General features: G+C 49.7%; 1 protein-coding gene across 2 annotated transcripts in view; it reads right to left on the minus strand.

The window, feature by feature from the left end:
• CRACR2A (calcium release activated channel regulator 2A) overlaps window positions 1-23,311 on the minus strand; it is a 990,950-nt gene that overhangs the window by 626,528 nt on the left and 341,111 nt on the right. The gene's annotated exons all lie outside the window — the stretch shown is intronic.

Here is a 23,311-nt window from a genome sequence, read left to right on the forward strand (position 1 = left end):
ACTGCCTGAATGCGACAGCATTGCAACCAGAGAGTTTCATGTCACAGAGCACAGCCGGGTGGGTGAGGGAATGGATGCCCCTACCTCATTTTTCATGAGGCTGTGACAGGACACTAAAACAAAGAGAGACTAGTCAAGATAGGAAGAGGAACATTGTATAATAAGGCAGAGGAGTGCGGGGATGGTTGCAGGGGTATCGGACAGAGAAGGGGGAAGATGAGAGGGAAAAGGGTGAGACTTGAAAGAGAAGATAGAGCAAGGGAAATGAGGTGCTGAGTAGCAATGAGGATGAGACATGGGGCAGGGGAGAAACAGGCAGTTAAATATATGGGACAAATGAGGAGAAGTAGACACATGGTAAGTAAAACGCTGACAACTGACAAGAGACACACTCTGCAAGATGAAAAGGGCCAGGAAAGAGCCAGAGAGCAGAGTAACAAAGATGATAATAACACTGATTTATTTAGCAGGAATCAGTTTATAATTGGACACATTATCATGTATACTTTTTGATAATAGTCACCTTTAGAGAAATATATCAGGCAAGCATTCTACACTAATAGTACATTTATTGGATTGCAAAATAAAAGGCCCACATCAGAGTATGCATTATGATATGATATACAATTGTGGGTATGATCGACACCGTCCCACACGCAGGTCTCCTCTCAAGACTTTGGGAGATTGGTCTGCGTGGGACGGTGCTGGACTGGTTTCAATCCTTTCTTGCCGGCCGCCGACAGGTGATCTGGGCTCCGCCGTTCTCGGCCGAAATGCCTTCGCTGGAGGTGGGGGTGCCTCAAGGTTCTATCCTGAGCCCCACCATTTTTAACATTTATATGGCCCCTCTAGCGGAGGTAGCAGAGGCGTTTGGGGCCCGGGTCATCTCATACGCTGATGATACCCAGCTCCTGTTCACCTGCAGGAAGGGAGAGGTCTTCAACGGCGGCAGAATCAAGGACTGTCTGAGCGCAGTCTTTGCGTGGTTTCAGCGGCACAGCCTGAAATGCAACTCGGACAAGTCTGAGTTGCTCTTTTTCGGCTGTGCCCCCGACCCGGGTTGGAAGACATGGTGGCCCCAGGACATGTTCCCCCCTGAGAAACCATCTTCTCAGGTAAAAAATCTTGGAGTGGTGCTGGACGATAATCTTTCCTTCCGTCCGCACATTCAGGGATTAGCAGGGAAATGTTTCAGCATCCTTAAGATGCTAAGGAAATTCCTTCCTCTGCTTTCATTGCAGTATCGTAGGAATGTAGTCCAGGCGCTTGTGGGATCCCGCCTGGACTATGCAAACGCACTTTTTGCGGGCCTACCTAAGTATCTGCTATCCAGACTGCAGATTGTCCAGAATTCAGCGGCCAGAGCCATCTATGGCCTGCCCAGGAGAGCCAGTGCTTCTGCGCTCCTGGCTAGGCTGCACTGGCTGCCGATTTCTGGGAGAATCAGATTTAAACTCCTCACCTTGGCGTTTAAAGCCCTCCATGTGATGGGACCTAACTATTTGAGGAAGCGAATTGCTTTCTATGTGCCACGGAGGTCGCTGCGGTCGGCGGACCTGGCCAAATTGGAGGTGCCTGTGGTCAAACGGGTCCGGATGGGAGGTCGTTCCTTTCAACATGTGACAGCATGTTTGTGGAACGAGCTCCCACTTTCTCTCCGGAAAGAGAACAACCTCCTGGCTTTCAGGAAGGAGTTGAAGACTCTGCTCTTCACCAAATAATCTGCTGTGACTGTAGTGTGTATGCCTTTGGTTTTCCTGTTTCTCTGGGCCTCTTTGCTAAAGCGCCGGGACACCCTTTTGGGGTAGCCGTGCGCTCAAAAAGTGCGGCTTAACATAACATAACATATGAATGAATAACTTTGTTTTCATTGCTTTTATGTTTTGATTTGGCAGCGTGTCATCAATCCGCCTCTACCTTAAGTAAAGTTACAGCTCGTCTGCATTAATTGCAGTCACTGTCGGCCAGTCTGTATCATGATTATACATTTGTTTAAAGTAAGATCAGTTTACAAGGGCACTAAGTTAGTGCCCTTTATTTTCTGGTGCTTTTCTGCAGTTGTAAGATCATAGAGTTGCTCGTAGCTCAAATGGGTGTAATTTATAATATTTTTATGTTTCCCTCATCTTCATTGCTTGATTTTGCTCGCGAGGAAGTGTCACTCATAGTCCTTGAAATGTCACTCATAATTACTCTGAAATTATGAAAATGTTACACATAGCAGTCTGAAACCTTGGCAGCTATGTGTGACACACAACTGGCAACTTTACATATGGTAAGCAAGTAATTTAGTAAAAGACAACTGGATTTAGTGCTCAAGAAGATAGAGATAATAGGTTTCCTAGCATTATTAAAAGAACGTTTTGAAATTATCAGACGTCGTGGCCAATATTATTTTTTATTTTCTTGCTTTAATTAACAAGCAGCCAGTCACCATAAACTACCTTTACCACTGGGTAAAGAGAAAAAAGAACCAATTAAAGTCCTGTGTATTCCAGCAATCATCTCAATACTATTGGTTATACATCCCTCCCCTTCTGCCAATAGTGTCTTGTGTTTGAAGTTACGACGTATCTTGATTCCTATCCTGGTCTAAAGCTCCGTAGGAATTATTTTGTTTTTTCACAGCAGTACTTCATAAGAGTAATGCAAAAGAGCTTCCTCCTACCCCACTGTAATTGGAGAGCAGTACCTGCACCCAAAGTTTCTGGTTGCCATGATGTGTGGCATTTTCATAATTTCAGCGTTTTATCATTGCCTCAGCCTGTTCCTGGTTTCCTTGACTGCTCAGAAGAGCGCAATCCAGCGAGACGCCTGCAAGGATCAGCTTTTAAAAGCTGACTTACGGCCCCTTTATATGCTGCAGACTGATTACCTGCCTCTGACAGGTTATCGCAAGCACACAATCCATGGTGATGAGGAAACAGGTAGATGGACCTTGGTAACAATTGATGTTAGACATACTGTGGGCAAGGACCGTAACGCTGGACAGTATTATGTAGTGGTAACGAATGATCTGATTTCAAGGTGGTCAGAGATATGCATCACACAGAGCGGCATATTCTCGAGGAACTATCGACGAGTTAACGGCACTTTATCGCAGCCAAAGTGGCGATAAGTTTATCTCCCCATTCACAAGCTGGTGCTAACAGCCCATATCACCAGTTTACCTGCGATAGCAATCGCAAAAAACATCATCACAGATGACCCCAGCAACTATCGCTATTGAGATGCAGAGTAGGTGTTCCCTTGCCAAAAGGTGAGACATTTTGTCATTAAAATTCAGACCTTATAAATAGTATCACTATGTCAAACATTTATAGGACTATTTACTTCAGTAATGTTTTTATGAATTTTAAGAATTTGTGGCCTTACTTCCTGACGAAGGCGTTACAACACGCCGAAACACACGTCGAATAGTATACAGCTCAGCCACAGTACTAATCATTTGATTGTATTTTTCAAATATAATTGTCATATACATGATTTGCATTTTTAAACCTTTTTTAATAGTGAATATTACATGTTGAATACCTATATTGTTTTTATCTTTATACCCCAAGTATTAAATAAAATTTAATAATTCACCGTTTTATAAAATAGTTTCAATTTTATTGTTCATGTTTGTTTGACATTTTCTGTACATGATTTATGAGACACATATTTTGCAATTGTTCATGGTGGTTTACAACTGTCTAGGAAGATATATATACATTGTGTTTTGCCCTGTCCTAGAAGATTTCACATGTCAGGGGGTCTTTGATACCTCATATAAAAGGTGTGACAACACCACTGCGCAACATTCACAACGACCAGCCAGATCTGCGATAAGATCACAAAACAGGTGATAAGGCGCGTTAGCAGCAGGAAATTAACACCTGCTCTGACCTGGTGTAAAGCCAGACGATAGCCTACACCAGGAAAGGGAGCCCATGCCAGAGCAACACCTGAAGAATAACAGATGCCATGAAGCCACTGTTCATGCCGCCCGGAAACCCAAGAGGGCCACAACACCCCCCCACCCCCACCCCCACCACCACTGAAGCAGTGCAGACAAATACAGCAGACCTTCAGAAAATGCACCAACCCTACAGACCCAACACCAGAGAATGTCATTGCCCACTACAGGCTCAAAAGGACAACCATCCTCCGCATCCTGACCACCAGGCTGACATTACCAACACAGCATACAACCAACATCCCACCTCAGACAAAGCTGCTGGCTGTGCTGCACCTGTTGGCCTCTGGTATCCTCCAACCAACAACCACCTGAGTCGGAGGAATCTCAGTCAGCCCAATCCAAGTCCCTCACAACGGTCATGGATGACACCATCAGCTTGGTACCACACTATCTATACTTCCCCAACACTGCACCGGAACTTCTGGCGACCAAGCAATGCATCTACTCCACAGCTGGCAACCCACACGTGTCATGGGCCAATTGACTGCACACATGTCCTACTTGTGTACCCTGGCAACACTGCACACAATAACCGCAACAGAAAGCGCACACATTCCATCAATGTCCAGGCGATAGAGGACCACCGGGGAATCTCCACCAACATTGACGCCAACCACCCAGGCAGTGTGCATGATCCCTACATCTTCCAACAGTTTATCACCAACCAGCACTACCAGGATGGCACCCACGGAAATGCACTGCTCGTTGGCAAATACCAAATGAACACAACACACACCTCAACTCCACAATCATGCAACTCACAACTCTGGGAATGCACATGTCACAAGCTCACATACAACATGCCAAACAACATGCACACCCACCAGGCATGACAGCACAACTTACTGTGAGAACCTGGGCCAGCTAGCCACAGAATCCGTCAACGACATGGCACCTCAGTCACACAATAGCAGAATGTGGGAAGAGGTGGGGCCCAGGCATGTGCGAAGGAGGCAAGTGACCCATGAATAAAAATGTTCACAATGCCAAGTGTGGCGTGGATGTGCTGGACAGACTACAGTATGCAGACCACACACATATCCATGTCGACATATACCGCGGGTATTTGGAGTATTGTGGACAGTAGATGCAACCATGTCACCCCAGCCAGTGGGGAAGATTGCAGAAATGTAGCTTGTTACGTCTACCCCGTAAGCGTGAGCGGAATGGGCTGGCCCGGCGTACACCAGGCCAGCGTAGGGGTGTGAATAAAAGGCATGTTAATCTGGGCATGGTCCTCTTCTGGAATGTTCAATGTCTCTGCCAGGACAACGGCATTGGCCTCGTGGCGGTGTGAGAGGCACCGGGGTGGCGGGGTGAGCGGTGTATCCTGCGACCCTGTGCGCCTACTGCACCTCGGGAATCCAGGCCCTGAACCAGACTTGCCCACCCCAGCACACCCAGGCCTCAATGCCCACCTGCCGACACTGGCGTGTGTCGAAGAGGGCCCACCACGTGCCAGTGCAAACTCCAAGCCCGAGGAACGAAACCCTGGCAACCTGCTACGACCATCATGGTCTCCTGCGAGCAAGGCCCGCAGTACTCCTTTCTCGTTGACGTACTCTACCGGCTGATACAGCTGACTAGTAGGTCACACATTTGGAACTGAGTCTTGATTACATTATGGCAGTGAACAATATTTAAGGCAGAGTTTATGTCAATATACTTCCTTCGATATGGTGCCACCAAGTTTGTGCATAGCATTACAACCACATGTGTCTGTGGGCCCACGCTGACTACGGCCCTCGAGCCACACAGCGCTCGGATAGGACACACAATTGGAATTGAACATCGATTGTTCAATGGCAGAGTACATATCGTTGCACGCAAGGAGAGGTGTAAGAGGGTGACGCGTTGCAGTCAGGATGAAAAAGGATCATCGTTATGGAGGAGATCGAACACTACCAACAACTGTCCTGTGTCACTGACTGTGCATCTCGAGCAAACGACACATAGCAGTGGGCCACTGCTGACCGTTGCCTCCGGCCTACACTGCGGTCGAGTAGGTCACACATTTGGGACTGAGTCTTTATTTAGCAATGGAGAAGTCCATATCATTGTACCGGAATCATCGCAGACTGCATTCCCTCTCAGCCCCGGTGCCACTAAGTCTGTTCCCCGGCATACATGGACACTGTCTGGTTGAACTTTGGTGCGGTCTGAGTCCATGGACTAGGGAGTTGTCTTCATCCTCGTGTAGCTGATACCGAATTGGCGGTCGAAACGAGGCTGTTGCATTCCACTCCTCCATTTGCTACTTCCGAACGGCTACTGCCCTCTGCATCATGCCCTGGAGAACACCTTCCACTGTCTCCCGCAACCTTCTGCCACATTCCCCATGGACGTAGTTGAGGACCCGCTCAGTCCGCGTGGCCCTACCTCAGTGGACCAGAAATCACGGTCCCATAGCGGTGTGCCTGTGCCGGCTGCTGTGCATCCGGGGCCACTAACTCTGTGCAGCTCAAGTTTGGGACACTGTCTGATTGAATATTGGATGGCCTCTGAGATAATGGCCTTAGGGTCATCAATGCCATGTGCCTGTGGCCCTGCGCTGCCTACGGCCTCAACTGCGGTCCACCAGTGCTCACACATCAAATCGAGACATGACCAGCCCGGACATCGCTTCGCCGCAGGGTGCACCCGCCACCATCGCCAGGACCACCTCCAACCGCCATCTGTCATAGTGGAAACAGTGGTACTGACAGACTAACGGAGTTGCTCACACCTGTCGTGAATGCCATCATCTGCCTGATACCCTGCTCAGCACACCAGGTGCCACTAGCTCAGTGCACCACGAGTCACCGTCCATTTCTGTTTAGGTTATGTGCTGTGGCGAGCTCATGCAGCAATGTCACCTCAGGCAGTGTGGGAGACCTGGGACGATGATGAGTAAGACGATGCAGGTGTAACCCCCCCACTGCAGCTGCATCAGGAATATCCCAAAGGGACCCAATCTTACACATTTTGTTCACATGAGCGCGCTCAGCTCTAGTGCCCCAACCTCAGTGCACTGCAACTCATGGACACTTCTGTGTGCTCTTTGAGTGACCTCTGTACTTGCTCCGGCTACCACCATAATGCACGGCTGTTGTCTCTGTAATGCTGGTGTTTACTGTTTCCGTCTTAATGGTGTTCACTGTTGTATTTTTTGCCAGCACCATCCACTCAGTGAGGGCTGGCTTACACTCACCCCACACACATCCAGCATAGGTGTCACTGTACATGTGACCGTGCCAATAAAGAGGCCGGGCGCAGGTGCCCGTAGCCAGTTCCACAAACTATCTGCGTATGTCAGTGTGGTCATGATGTGTGCATGAGGGCCCCGGACCCTACAACATTACATTGTGCTGTGTACAGGGGACGCAGCCATGTCCTCGCAGGCAGAGTGTTAGTGATTGGACATGTGGCTTTGTCGTCAGCCACTCAATGCATAAGGGGAGTGTACTGGGCTGTCGTACAGTGATCCAGGGTAGGTATGTGAATGGTAATTCCGGGGCTCTGGGCGTGGTTCAGTACAGGAAATGTGCAAATGCATGTGTCTCTGTCATAGTGTGGGTCTCCTTTGTGGGGTGCAGGTTTGCCCTGATGGGACTTAGACACCCAGTATGTTATGTAGTTTGGCTTCCATGAGCTCTGACCCCACCCGCACCTGTTCGGCCACCTCCTTTTGGCATTCTGACACCTGGCATTGGAATGCGGTGTGCCTCGGTGGCGTGTTGGGAGACAGCCGTGCTTGCGGGTGGTTCCTGCTGCATGGTCTGTGCAGGGGCTGGGTTCTCCTCTATGTAGCTTGTCTGCCCTGGTGGTGGGTTGTCTGGGATGTCCATGAGCTTTTGTAGGGCGTCGGTGTAGAAGGTGTGGTGGTCCTCTCCAGGATCACAGATGGGTTGTCTGGTCTGATCTGCTGGAGGTATGGTTTGACCCTCTGCAATGTGAAGGGGAGCTGCAAGTTGACATTGTGTTGACATGTATGTTGCTGCATTGTTCTTGTTGACATGCAGACTGTATGACAATGTATATTGTGACTGTTTGGGCGGTGCTCGGCAATTTGATGCGGGACAATGGACTTTTAGACTACGTGACAGATGTGAGGTTGTACACGTACATATGAATCTAACACTTTCCTGCTCTGTTCGATGTGTTTGGCCTGTTTCTGTGCTTGAGCGGACCCAGTTGTGTCCTCTGTTCTGCGGTGTCAGTTTTGCACTTTGTACAACATTGTTGTGTGATGTGCTGTGATTGCTATGTGTGTGTGCTGCAGCGTGCCATGGGGATCAGGGACATGATCCAGGGTCATTGTGGGTGTGCAGTGTGCTACACATCGTTGTGCATGTGTGTCATTGTGTCCATCTCCCCCCGTCACTCCAGGTACTGGTCGTTGCTCACCATGTTGATGTTGTGTCAGGTCTTCTCGAGCTGTGTCCATGATCCCACCTCCTCACACCGTCTCCACCCTGATGACTGTGGCCTCCATTTCCTCCAGCTCCTCCTGAGACGCAGGACTCCCAACTCCTGTTGCCGTTGCTGCCTTCCTTTTGGCAGCGGGTTTGCGCTTGCTGTGGCTTTTCACATCATGCCAGGGCCTCTTGCCCTCCTCGACACTCCAACTGCATTCACGTTAGTCTCATTGTCGGTCAGTTGATGTCACCTCCGTGACGCTTACCTGGTTTTGCTGCAGACTGCATCCCGTCTTCCTCTTCTTCTTCTCCTTGCCCTTCCCAGACCCGGAGGTTCTTGCTGGTGGTCTGTGGGGCTTGTGGGGATAGCGTTTGCCTCTGCACTGGGTCAGGGTGCATCCATGGTGCTACGCAGTTTGAATTGTTTTTGGTGTGTTCTTTTTGTTGCTATTATAATGCATTTTCCTGCCTGACACGTGGGATTTGTAAGCCTGTCGCTGTTTTTTGCTGTTTTTTGTATCGCTGTTGGCCTCATTGCAACTTTTTTTGTGTTGTCGTTTCGCGTTTTTGTGGCGTTTCATTGTCTTTATCAAGGACATTTGACGTGTTGTCGTGGGGCTATCGCATTGTACCTCTGTGTTGTGAATACTGAGTTAACACTGAGTTGTTTTCCCGCGATAGACTGCGATGTTGGAAGTTGTGTTAAGTTAATTTTGCAATGGTTATCACACGTTCTTGAGAATATTCCCCAGAGACTATTGACAAAGAATGTGGTCAAATTTTTAAGGGTGGTATTTGCAAGAAATGGCATTCAAGAATTGACTTTAACAGATAATGGGATGCATGTGGTCTCACTTGAAATTGATGATTTTCTGTCACAAATTGGAATTAAGCATAAGGAATATGCCCTCTATCAACCTGATTCCAACAGAGTTGTAGAAAGATTCAATAATATTCTGAAAGAAGCCATACAAATGGCAAAACAGGATGCAAAAGACTGGAGGAAGGAAATCCAGTCTAGGAATAAATATACGGCCTCACTCCACATTCAGTTACAGGGAGGGTCCCATTTGAATTGTTCTAGGGAGGCAACCCAACTCTTTTAGAACGTATGACGTTACAACGCATACATTTACAACGCATGCCTTCCAACACAGTTTTTACATTGCAACATCCTTTACAGCGCACTCCATTACATCGCATGACACTACATTGCATTTTTAGAAACTACCTTTACAACGCCTTCCATTACATTGCATTATACCTTTACAACGCATACCATTACAATGCATACCATTACATTGCATTACAATGCGGTAAGTAGTGGATAGTATAGGGGTAAAAATTACCATTCTAACTCCAGGGGGTGCAAAAGTAGGGTAAGTGTTAGATAGTTTAGGGGTAAAAATTACTATTCTAACTTCAAGGGGTGCAACAGTAGGGTAAGTGTTGGATAGTGTAGGGGTACTTTGCGTTGTAATGATATGCGTTGTAATGGTATGCGTTGTAATGCCTGCGTTGTAGTGACATGCGATGTAGTGTCATGCGTTGTAAAGCCTGAGTTGTAAAGGATAATGCGATGTAATGACTGCGTCGTAAGTGTAGTGCGATGTAATGGTTGTGTTGTAAAGATGTTTTCCACTCTTTTACATTCTTGCCATAGGTTGGCCGATTTATGGAGAGGGTGGTGAAGGCTCATGATGAATGGAAACACAAACAACAGTTCAAAATGCAGCAGAGGAAGGAATACTTAGATAAAAGGCAGGTGGTGAAGCACATGAAAGTGAAGGTGGGAGACTGGGTACAAATAAAATTACCACTGGGATCTCAACAGGGAGCTAAGTTTGGATCACCATTGAAGGTGGTCAAACTGTTTAAAAATGGAATCTAGTGGGAGGACAATCAAATTTGGAACTTGAAGAGGGTGGTAGTTCTGAAACAAGGGGAAGTTGAAGTTCAGGGAAAGAGGATGAGTGAATATGGAGACATGAGCAAAGATGAATATGTGGGAACCCAACATAGTAGAAGGATCACAAGAGTTCCTCTATCTCGAAAAGATTATGTGTGATGTGTAGTCTACATTGTATATAAATAAAACTACATTTTCTTTTATATAGGTATAGTCTGAGGGAAATAAGCATATTGGCATAGGATAGTATTATCAAGCGTGTGTTATGAGAGTCCACCCCCGCGGCTAGGGGAGGGGGGCCTTTAGTGGGAATTCCGTGCCTGGCAGGAAAGTTTCGATTCTCCAGGCTTCTGTCATGGGGAGGGTCTCTCAGTAATGTGAGATGCCAGGTGGGCGTCTGAGAGCCCTCCCCCAAGGTATTACAATTACAGCGCCCCAGGGAGTAGCCCTCTTTTGTCTCTCGCCTTCAGCACAGGAAGGCTAGCCGGATCAACAGTTGGCAAGCTGTGGAAGAACAGGCCCGGCGGCGCTGGTGCAATCTGCATGGTGAGAGGCCATAGCGTGGTGAACAAAGCGGTTGCCTTTGGGCCGGGAGACTCATGTTCGAGCCCCGGCGTAGGCATCCTAGAAAATGTATGCTGGCATTATTACATTTTAGTCGCATTATTAAAATTTAGTCGATAATCATGGAGCTCCGGCAATACAAGGGGGTGTTTCCTTTGGCATGTGGCATGGCAGGGGGAGCGACAATGCGGACACAGGAGCGCAGCTAGTTACTTGGACGTGGGGAGGGAAGCGGTCGATGGCGGACGGCGTGGCATGATGAGTGAGGCGTCGGACTTCGGGGCAGAAGGGAGCAGGGTTCGAGGCCCGTCAATGACATCCGGAAAATGAGTGCATTCGTATCTGTGGTGAGGAGTTTGTTCCCGATTACAGCGGTGGAATGTGAGCCGTGTGTCAACAGTACCTTAATAATGTGTTGCTTCAGGCTCGGCATTTTTCTGTTGACTTTTGAGAGGAATTAAGCTGGGGAAGCCGGCCCGGTTGCACAGAGGTGGCGCTGTCGTCGATTTTATATAGCGCTGACTTTACCCGAAGGTGTCAGAGCGCTTCACAATAGGCACAGCTGGGGAAGCGCGGCCCGGTGGCACAGAGGTGGCGCTGTCTTCGATTTTATATAGCGCTGACTTTACCCGAAGGTGTCAGAGCGCTTCACAATAGGCACAGTAATGATTCATGAGGAGAAAATTACAAGAGAACAAATTGCAAAAGAAAACGTTAAGTTACATGAGCCAAAAGTGATAATAGTGAGCAACCAAAATAGTGGAGAAGCAGGGGAAAGAGGTTAAAAGGAAGGGGGCGGCCAGGCCTTTCTCCTGGGCAAAGTGGGGGGCATGTTTGGAAATTACAGCATAATGCTGCGAGTCAACATTTAATTTAATTAATAAGAAGGCGCGTTCTATAAATAAATTATGTTAACAACAGGGGGGCCTAATGGGGGCATAAACCAAGGAAAGGAGTGCGACAATAGTTAATAGGTGTTCAGGTAGGCGATCAAGCGGCATGGAGCAAGCAAGCATGCTAGCCTGAGATCAGGGGCATGAATACAAATTGGATATGCTGGCACGCCAAAAGGGGAATGATGGGCATGGCATGTTACGTCATTGACTTGGTGGGGGAGCGCGATACCCCCGGGGTACTCAACCAGTAGGTATGTTGAGCATCCCGTGGAGAAGGCAACGCTTTGGTTGGTAAATGCATGTGGCATGGGATATGGGCAGACGATGCACGTGGCATGGTGTGATAGTGACATATGTTATACGGGGGCACTAGGGCGGTAAGTATCTCTGGTGCCTGGCTAAAAGGGGCATGGCCTGCGCAGAAAAAGGAGGCGCGCCGGTGCAAGACCTGTCAAAGGGGCATAGGAGTATTGACCAGCTAATAATTTTGCCTTCTTTTCTCAGTAGACGGGATGCCGCTCAAACGGACACAAGGGGGCCAGGAAGCCCCAGCATCAACAGAGGAATTCCGCTCGTTGGCGGCATTGTGGGAGGTTGCAAAGAAAGGAGGTATCGATTGGGCCCTGAAGACTCTATCTCAGGATGCGGGAACAAGCGGGCAGCAGGAGCCTCCCTTGCCAAAACGCGTACGGCAGACACCTATTCGCTATAAGGACACGCATCAGGAGAAGACCAAGCGGGTCTCGGAACCGCGAGCGACCCTTCCAGGTGAGGCGATGGCAGTATGCCAGCCCCTGGTGGTCATGTACAATATGCGGGTGACTGGCGTGGGCGCACAAACAGGCTCAGTGGAAGGCGGGTTGTTCCTTATGGTGGGGCCTACACAGAGTACAGTAATGCCAACAGGGCCAGCCGGGGGGGGCTGGTAGTCAGGCAAATACGGGGGTACAGGAGGGGGAAGCCGCCTCTGGTACCGCAGCGCGGACTCCGGTGAAAACAATACAGGCCACGGTGGTGGCGACACAAGGTGGTGGGGTGGCTCAGGTGTGGGTCCAGTCAGGGGGAGTATTGCAATCGCCGATGGTGGTGGCTACCACGGCTCAGGGCCCGGTGAGTAACTCAGGGGCTGTGGGGGCGGGGCTCGTTACGGTGACACCAGCACCCCTCCCCCGGCGACGGTGGCATCGGCGCACGCTCCTCTACTACATAGCCCAGTGTTATACGGTTCAGCATCATTGGCGGTGTCACCGTCAGCAAGTATAACTTGGCATGTGCCTGTGGATACAAGGGAGTAAGATCTTTAAGGGGCAGTATGTGGACGTTTTTGATTTGATTAATGCGGGTGTGGTCCCGGGGAAGACCAGGTCGGGTAAAGATGGGGAACTGAAGCAAAAAAAGGTTTGGGTGGAATGGTCATTGAAGAAATGGGTGACTGGGTTTGCTATCTACGCAGAAATTATGGTTGAGCAGTTCCCTACATTGGCGGCTCAGTTGATAAGCTACATGTCATTGATTCATGGGGCAGCTTCAGAATTTCAGGGGACGGCCTGGTTGCAATATGACACAAAGTTCAGGCAGATGAAAGCAGTGAGCCCTGAAGTAGCATGGGACCAGCGGGAGATTAATATATGGCATGGGGAGTTTTATTCGGCGGTGCCAGTTAGCAAACCCACACATTCCTTTCGGGTAGACAGGGGAGCCGGGGACAAGAAGCAAGCACGTCGGCAATTCAACAAGAATGAATGTAATAGAGGAACAGCATGTAAGTTCAAGCACATTTGTTCCTTCTGTGGGATGCTCGGGCACCCAGAGTTTAAGTGTTTCAAGAAAGGGGGAAAGCCCAAGGAACACCGCCCTTCCACAGCTACTTCTCAACCAAAAGCCCGCCTTACCCAATAAAGCTCAGAACTTGCCCACTCCCATACACCTGCCAGTATTAGCCCATCTGCTCGCCAGATATGAGAGGGGGGCAGAAGCACAATTTTTGTATGAAGGTTTTAAATCTGGTTTTTGTATCCTGTCTGCTGCAGTGCCAAGTGCAGTTCCCCCTCGCAATCAACTGTCAGTGCTAAGGAACCCAGAAGTGACTTGGGAAAAAATTGAAAAGGAGATAGCGTTGGGGAGGGTGGCGGGTGGGTCCTTTCCAGACATTGCCAAGGCAGGACCTGGTCTGTTCACCATTGGGGCTGGTACCAAAGAAGGAAGTGTCATACACAACTTGTCGAGTCCATCGGGCAAGTCAGTCAATGAGGGGCTGGATCCAGATTTGTGTACGGTTCGCTACACCACTTTTGACTCTGTGATTAAGAAACTGCAGAGGCTGGGAGGGGGGGCACTGGTGGCTAAAGCTGATATCGAGTCAGCCTTTCGCCTCTTGCCGGTGCATCCGGATGACACTAGGTTGCTAGGTTTCACGTTTCAGGGCAATTTCTTTGTGGATCTATGTATGCCTATGGGTTGTTCCATTGCATGTGCAATATTCGAAACATTCAGTCGTTTTTTGGAATGGACAGTGCGGGAAGTGGTGGGCACGCAAGAGGTCGTGCATTACTTGGATTATTTCCTTTTTATGGGGCCGGCAGGCTCATCAGATTGTCAAGAAGCATTGGTGGGTATTAAGCGGATGGCGGAGGCATTGGGGGTGCCGCTGGCGGCAGGGAAAACAAAGGGACCAACGACCAAATTGACTTTCTTGGGTATCGAGATAGACACGGTGGAAGGCGTGCGCAGATTACCGCAGGACAAAATTAAGGCTTTTTAAGGGTCTCTGGACCAATGCTTACGGTCACGCAAGGTTACACTGCATCAGTTGCAGGTGTTGGTGGGGCAACTTAATTTTGCACTGTGGGTGATACCTATGGGCAGGGTCTTTTCATAGAATATAGCCAGGGCAATGTTAGGTTTGAGGGAAAAACACCACCACACTAGGCTGACAGCTGAAGTGAAGGATGATTTAGTCACATGGAGGGATTTCTTGGAGCACTTCAATGGTTCAGTGATATGGCAACAACCGGCACAGGACAATAGAGAAATAGAGCTTTATACGGATGCAGCGGGCAGTGTCGGGTTCGGGCAGTGCGTAGGAGCAAGGTGGGGTATGCAGCACTGGCCGGCGGATTGGTTCAGGAGGGGGTTGGTCCGCAAAATCACATTCCTGGAGTTATTTCCCATAATAGTGGCGCTTCAGATATGGGGTACATTGCTGGAAAATAAACAAATTGTGTTTTGGTCAGACAGTATGTCGGTGGTCCTGGCGGTGAACAACCAAAGGGCAAAATGCCCATGGGTACTCCGTTTGCTGAAAGTGTTGGTGCGGGAGTGCCTCAGGCATAATGTGCATTTTACTGCCAAGCATGTGCCAGGTGTGGTAAACACAGTAGCTGACTCTCTGTCTCGTTTTAAGTCGACAGAATTCAGAGCGCGATGGCCACAAGCAGAAGGTCAGATGACGGCCTTCCCAGAAAGCCTGTCGAAGCTTTGTGCCCCATTGCTTCCGATCTCATAGCGGCTTCGGTTGCACCCAAGACCAAGAATAGGTATGAAAGGGCTTGGCAGGTTTACATAGCAGTCTTACAGAAAAAAGGGGGTGCAGGGGAGTTTACACCGCAGGGGGTTCTCAGGTTCATAGTTAGCCATAGAGAGGAGGGAAGGTCCTTGACGCTGGTGCGCAGACAATTGTCGGCAATAGCCTTCTTTGCAGGGATAAAAGGGGTAACGGATCCCACTAAGGACCTCAGAGTTAGAAGGGCTATGAGAGGTTGGGAACGACTGGCTCCAAGGGAGAAGGATACCAGGAGACCTATAGATTCCAAAAGGTTGGAAAATATCTTGGGGGTGTTAAGACAGGTATGTTGGTCGCATTATGAGGAGCAATTGTTGCGATTAGCCCATTCTTTAGCATTCTTTGGGGCATTTCGGATATCAGAGCTAGTGCCAAGCTCCAAGATGGACAGACAAGGGGGAATGGCTGTGGGGGATGTGGTGGTTTCCGCGGAATTACTGCAGGCGAGAGTGCGGAGGTCGAAAACAGACCCGCTGGGGAAAGGGGTATGGGTGCAACTAAGAGCAGTTCAGGGGGCGGGTTACTGCCCGGTGATGTTGATGGGACAGTTCCTGTAGATTAGGCCGGGTTGTGGTGATGATAGGCTGGTGGTGCAAGCAGATGAGTCACCTTTGACGAGATTCCAGTTCACACGAATATGTAAGCGGGCTCTCGAATTGTTGGGTGAGGACATAGCTAATTTCACATCACATTCGTTCCGTATTGGGGCGGCCACTACAGCAGCGGAATTGGGACTCTCATCGAGTGCAATTAAGAAGGTGGGCAGGTGGAGTTCATCGAGTTTTGAGCGCTATGTGCGACCATAGCTGGTGTAGGTAGGGTCGGTATTGGCGGCAGATTGGTATTTATGCACCTCTTTCTTTTTCTATTCTTTTTTGGTCTCGCATGGAGTGGTGGCAAGTCAGAGGACGTAAGTATGCTGGTGTGGAGATTCGGTCATACTCAGAGCAGGGCAATGGTTCGGAGAGTCCGGGGTGGCCAAGACGCAAAGGGCCATGGGAGTTGTTCATAATTGGTTAGGGATTGAGGGGCAGCGGGCTGAGGATGTCTCAGCTCATTTGCGGAGTGCGCTCAACAAAGGTTTTCCTATTCCAGACTGTTGGACTTGGCCCTTCTGGCAGGTTCACCCCTGAACTTTTTGCCTTGAATTATAGTGATTTCTGGTCTTTGCGCACTTTGACACTGTGGCGGAGTGTAAAGTGCGTGCGCTCACTGAGTGCGTGTGTGAGATAGGCCTGCCTTCCCATAGGAATGCATGGGGAATGTATGTGTCCCTTGTAGTTCCTGATACGTGGGGTGTGCAGGCTCGAGTCTGGTATGTGCGGACTCGTGTGATTGAATGCTGCGAGATGGTGTGTGCGGCATGTATGTGTCTAGTATGGAAGTGCCACTTCTAGACGTGTGCCTATCTGTGCAGTGAGTATGCTGGCGCGTGATTGGCTGAAGCTGGCTGGGGAGCCTGGCTCCAGGAGTCTGTGTGGTTCTGCCCCGGTGGTGAATGGAGAGATTAGCATGCTGATGTGAGGGAGGGGCTGCACCTGGGTCCTGAATAGGGCTGGGCTTTTCCCACACAATGCTGGCTCCGCCCCCTGTGGTGCGACTGATGACCCTAGCCTGCCTGGTGAATGGAAAGGGTGGCTGAGGTAAACACAGTGCTCCAAAACCAGCTGCGACTGGTTCTCCCCCCACCCTGCACCTGAAGACAAAGGGAAAAGGTGTATAAAAGAGGGGCTGTGACCCCATGAAAATGTTCTTGTTCCCAACTTGAATCCTACCAGGGGCGTGCTGCTGCTTGGGCTCAGGGGAAGGCTTGCCCACCCTGGGCCCTGCCCAGCCCCTGGACTCCTGAAGGACTTTGCTGGGACCCTCCTGGCTGTGGGGGTCATTTCCTAGGCCTTTGGTGCTCTCTGTGCCCCTAGCGCCCTGTGAGCGCTTTATTTCTCCTTTCTGGGCAGAGCGCTGTCGTTTTCCCGAAGAGGGAAGCGCTCCTGCCCTTTGCGTGCCCCTCGCAGGTGCCCACCCTGCTTTATGCCAGTATTGGCTTTATTTTCATAATTGCGGGTATTCTCTCGTTTATTTAATTAGGTTGCGAGTGCCACCTCGCTTGTATATTTATTTTAGACTTCGAGGGTGCCCACCCCTCGTTTATGCCCCCAGTTTTCACCGCTGCAGCCCGAGCGCTGCAAAACAGGAAGCCAGGCACTACGGTGCCTGACGCGGGGCGGGACTTCCAGTTTTGGAGGGAAGTCCTGCCCGCCACCGCGCCACGATTGGCTGCCCGCCGCCGCCGACCGGAAGGAGAATGATGCTAAGCGATGGCCGCCCGGGGCTCCCATGATGTGGGGAGAGCCCCGGGTCGCCAGCAGAAAGGAGGAGTCAGCCCGGAGCTGTTGCCTCTGCCTCCTAAGTCCCGGTCCCGAGATGGGGGACCGGGTGAAGCGTGACGCCTGCCCCTGCCGCGTCCAGTCTGAGGAGTCCCCTGGGAACAGCCCGGTAAGTTGAGGAGGGCTGGGGGGACTTCCTAGGTGTTGCTTGTTCGTGCCGACTGCGGCACTAGAGGACAGTGTCAGAGCGGCCCCGGTTGCTAAGTGGGCCGCTCCAACGTGACAGAAGTGCTCAGGGGCCCCGGGGGGGTCCTGAGGTCCCGGGGGGCCTGTGTTGCCCAAGAGCTGTGGTGCTCCAACGATGGGGGCACCTTTATTCACGGAGCTAGATGGTTGCCCTGGCCCCACCAGGAATTGCAGAGCCTGAGGGCTCCCACGCTGCGCCTTATGATTTCCTGAGCCAGAGGGCTCCAATGGGCGCATTATTTGTCCTAGAGCCTAGAAGGCTCTAGGCGCTTGCACAGTTTTGCTTCCTGAGGGGCTAGTGAGAGCCCCAGTCGCAGATTTGTTTTCCAGCTGCCCAGCAATTAGTGGGCAACTGCACCGTTTAGGTCTTGCTTTTCTAGGGACATGTACTGTGAACTTAGGAGTGAGACGCACTCCTTCATCCCTGGCCTTTCCCCAGCTGCGCAGCACTTAGTGCCAGCTGCAGCGTTTAGGCCCCCTGTTCTGTCCCTCAGCTGCCCAGCACTTTGTGGGCAGCTGCCACGCTTAGGTCTTGGCGCAGTGGCGCAACCTGGACCCTGGACTTTTGATGTAAGTTTTGTGTTAATATGATTTATAATAATAATAATAATAATAATAATAGGGGCATTTATAGAGCGCTGAGTTACGCACACCGGCGTGTCCCCGCGCTGACAGTGGGAGAGGCAAAAACAGGGGAAAGCTACCAGGCAGACTATTATCTGGCAAAGAGGAAGGTTTTTAATTTAGCTCGAAACCTCGTTTCTGCTGGTTCCAAGCGAAGGTCTACTGGGAGTTTGTTCCAGTACTTTGTCGCCAGATACCTAAAAGATCTACCTCCCATACGAGCTTTCTTCACCATAGGGATCCTCAGCAGTCCCCCACCCGTAGATCTAAGCGCTCGGGCAGGTTCGTAGGCTTCAATTAGTTTCTGCAGTGGTCGAGGTGCCCTGTCATTCAGAATACGATGACAGGTGCAAAGAGCCTTGTACTCGACTCTGCTCTTCACAGGGAGCCAATGTAGCTTCTGCAGGGCCACCTTCGAGGGCGCCCTTTTGGGCAGCCTGAGGATCAAGCGTGCTGCCGCATTTTGCAGCACTTGAAGTCGCCCCACAGCTTTCCCCGGTGCCCCCAAGTACAGCAGGTTCGCATAGTCCAGCCTTGCGGTCACCAGAGCATGTACTAGGGTTTGACGGGCTTCCATCGGCAGTAAGTCAAGAACTTTCCTCAGCCTCTTCAAGACCCCAAAACACACGCCTACCACACGGTTGATCTGGGGCCCAAAAGTGAGGCCCGCGTCGAACCATACTCCTAGATTTTTTGCCTCCTGACAAGGGGTGGGAATTGATCCCAAACAGGACGGCCACCATGCCGACGACCAAGCAGACTGGGCTCTCCCCACCACCAGCACCTCCGTCTTGCTACCGTTAAGTTTTAAACAATTCATGGCCATCCAATCGGCAAGATCTTTCATGCACGATCGGAAGCCATCCGCAGCAAGACAGGGCGCATGCGACAGGGAGATAACCAGTTGTGTATCATCTGAATTTCTGCAAAGTGTTCTTTGCTACACCTCTGAATGTAAGTTCTGCATCATGTGTTTTCCTTCCCTACACCTCTGAATGTGTTGTGACGCATCATGTGTAATGTGCCTATGCCCCTACTTGTATTGTGATACTTAGGTGGTTGTTCTTGCTAGTGCAGGTGGTGCTAGTGAGGTCCGGGTTCCCTGCGTGACCTGTTCCTAAGGTGGTTAGGATTGCGTAGGTGGTACTTACCGGTTACCAGTAGTTACTGGTTGTGTGCTAAATGATTGTTTGGTGTTTAACTATCTCCAAGGGCTTGATACTGATGTCGCCCCCTGACCAAAGTCCCAGGACCAGTGGACTCTATTGTGCCTTCCCTGACAAATTGCTGGGACATGTCTGATCTCCCTGGGCCACTGGGGCCTCGCTGAAGTGTGCCTCGCTCACTCCCCTCTGCAGCTCGTGCCCGGCCGCCCATCCAAGCCTCGAGCCGCGCCGCTCTCCCCTGAGCCGCGCCGCTTCGCTGGGCTGCCTGCATCCTGCCTCCTCCTCCTCCTCCTCTGAGCCGCACAAATTGGTCTCCCCAGACAGACGCTTGTAGCTAGCCGGCCGCCCGCTAAAGCCTACTAAGGAGATCACTCGCATTATCCCGCACAACCAGGACGGAAGGTACTGTCCGATAGGCCCAATGTTCTAAGTTCTAGGCCTACAAGTATTGTATTCTAATTTCTAAAAGTGCTGATTCCTGACAGTGTTCCAGGTGGCCCTGTCTTGTACATATCCCCTGTAAATTTTGCCTGTGCCTGTTGGCACCTTGTAAAGTGTGTGTTTATATCTAATGTGTTTTGGTGTAATACAAAGGCTATTTTTATATAACCTTGTGTGGAGTTTCCTTTGTGGGGGGCCTTGGGTGTTGTGGCTGGAGTGCGTGCGCAAATACTTAACTCACATCGCCTCCAAGTTTAGCCTTGCTGCTCGCGCCACGTTACCTAGAGGGTGAGCAGGGGTTATCTTGGCGTGTAATTCCCTTGCCCTGACTTAGGAGTGGTGGTCTCTGACTGACTTTGGCGCAAGCCCTGGCCAGCCAGGGATCCCATTTCTAACACAGACGTGCTGGTTATTCACTCTGGGGTGGAAAGCTTGATCCCTGGGGGCAGGAGGGGAGCCAAGGAGGCCTTATTCTCTCTACTTACATGGATCAGGAGGGTATCGCCGGACACTACAATTATTTGGTCAGAGGTGTTCACTCGGAGAGTATGGGGGGTGACGTTCCATCAGCCTCATTGAACACGTCGGTGAGGAAGAGGAATAGGGAGGTAGAAAAACTGTTGAGGGGGTCACAGATAAGTGTTATTAGGCATAGCCTGCTGCAGACATTGACCTGAGATGAGTACCGGGCAGGGGGGATGCACCTGTCCAGGGCAGGGTTGGAACAGGGTTGGAAGTGTTTGTGCAAACCATTCTGGGGGCCATTGCCTTACACCTTGGAAGAATAGCAGGGCAGTAGTGAGGGGGGAGGGCAAGAGCGCCAGTGGGTCTTCTTGCCCTGTGGCAGGGTCCCGGATAAGAGAAAAGGCTGGGGGACTCTTTTTGGGCGGAAAATGGATGACCCTGAAGCAGGGGAGGCAGTTATGTTGGCTCTGGGCTGGCGGGAGAGGGGGCCGTCCTGCTGGTGGTCCTGGACTCTCTGGCCCTACCCTAGTAGCTGGTGCTTGGAAAAAGGGGTGGTGTTGTGTCCTGCTGGTACAACACGCCTCTAGAGATGCCGAATTGTAAATACATGTTAACCTGTGGCGCAAAAGTAAGGAGTGCATCATTTATGTGTGAATTTAATAAAATGGTCAATGTGGGAGGTTTTACCCACAAATAAAATGGTGTTTTGGTATAATAATAAAGCTACGCAGTGGACACTAGTCACTTGTAAGTGTTTTACTGGGGAGGGGTGAGCAAAGGGTGATGAGTGAATGGCACGAGATATCCCCACTATGAGAGGCCACCCCTGCGGCTAGGGAAGGGGGGCCTTTAGTGGGAATTCCGTGCCTGGCAGGAGAGTTTCGATTCTCAAGCCTTCTGTCATGGGGAGGGTCTCTCAGTAATGTGAGATGCCAGGTGGGCGTCTGAGAGCCATTCCCCCAAGGTATTAAAATTACAGCGCCCCAGGGAGTAGCCCTCTTTTGTCTCTTGCCTTCAGCACAGGAAGGCTAGCCGGATCAACAGTTGCCCACCCACCCATCCCTAAGTTCAATAGTGAGTGGCAGGTTCCTGGATAAGAGAAAAGGCCGGGGGACTCTTTTTGGGCGGAAAATGGACGACCCTGAAGCAGGGGAGGCAGTTATGGCGTCTCTGGGCTGGCAGGAGAGGGGCCGTCCTGCTGGACGGCCCCTGGTGGTCTTGGACTCTCTGGCCCTACCCTAGTAGCTGGTGCTTGGAAAGGGGGCTGGTGTTGTGTCCTGCTGGTACAACACGCCTCTAGAGATGCCGAATTGTAAATACATGTTAACCTGTGGCGCATAAGTATGGAGCGCATCATTTATGTGTGAATTTAATAAAAAGGTAAATGTGGGAGGTTTTACCCACAAAATGGTGTTTTGGTATAATAATAAAGCTACGCAGTGGACACCAGTCACTTGTTAGTGTTTTACTGGGAAGTGGTGAACAAAGGGTGATGAGCGAATGGAACTAGATATCCCCACTATTGTAACTTTTAGAACATGCAATGGTTATATGTTACATATCCCCGGTAGTAGGTGTAAATAATGGGTTATTATCTGAACTTGAAATGCGATCTAATTGTAAAGCGCTCTGACACCCATGTTTTTGGGTCATGCTTGCGCTAGAGAAAACATTGAACAAATACATTTTTTTTAAAAATAAGATAGTGCATAGTTATGTATAGAAGTATCGCTTAGTAAATATTTCAGAAAATATAAGGCTGATGGTGTTAAATGTTAAATTGAAAAAGAAGGGAGAAGTGTAGTATCTTGGTAAAGATAAGCTCATGCACAGAACTTAAGGGTTGGAATCAGATCAGAATGGTGGAATGCTGAGCTGCTAAGAAGGGTGCCAGCCCTCTCGATTCTATGGCTGTCAGTTTCTCGGTGCGGGCTCCCCAGATCTGGAATACTCTCCCCCTCTCGATTCGTTCCATTCCTATCTTCTCACACTTTCGTAAAGCTCTCAAAACTTTCCTTTTTCTTCAGGCTTTCCCTGGCTAAATCCTCTGGACCCCTGGCAGATACGGTTGTGTTCCTCAGCGCCAGGAAGCCGCAGTGCGCTTTAGAAGTTTCTTTTTCATTTCATTCATTTCATTTCATTTCATTTCATTTCATTTCATTTGTCAGTTGAGACAGTCATCCGGAGCTGGTGGGTGGATGAGGCGTCTGTTGGATGTAACTTTCAATAAAACCTTTTAATTAAACTGAAGAAGCACCTTTTCTATACTATACAGGAAATGTATTAGGTCACCGTGTCCCCACGTAGACCTGTGCTTCTTACAAACAAGTAATCACTTTATGAAAGAAAAGGTCATGTTTTATAAATACATGTTCCTTGAAAGGACAACGAGGTTTCAGAAGGCACTTCGAAAACTGAATAAACATTTAGTCATGAGGCAAATGCTAAGGGTGAAAATCGATAACATTAGTGCGGAGCATGAATGTATATCGATTACTGACGCACTGTTATTTTTATTAGCATAATGTGAGAGGTAGAAATTAAACTTTAAAAAAAATGGCAAAATGGGGGGAAAAAACTGCAAGATGGAGTGAAAAGAAAGAAAGGGTATCAGTGAAACTGAGATCTCTTCAGATGTTTAAAAACAAGTACAACAAAGGAGTGTCTTTCTTTTGAGAAAAAACAATGCTCTTTGCAACCCTGCCTTAAAATTACAGATTTGTTATTATATTGGTGTTGTGGGATTTTGTGCGCAA

Source organism: Lissotriton helveticus, chromosome 1_1 (genome assembly GCF_964261635.1).
Source record: "Lissotriton helveticus chromosome 1_1, aLisHel1.1, whole genome shotgun sequence".
NCBI lineage: Eukaryota > Metazoa > Chordata > Amphibia > Caudata > Salamandridae > Lissotriton > Lissotriton helveticus.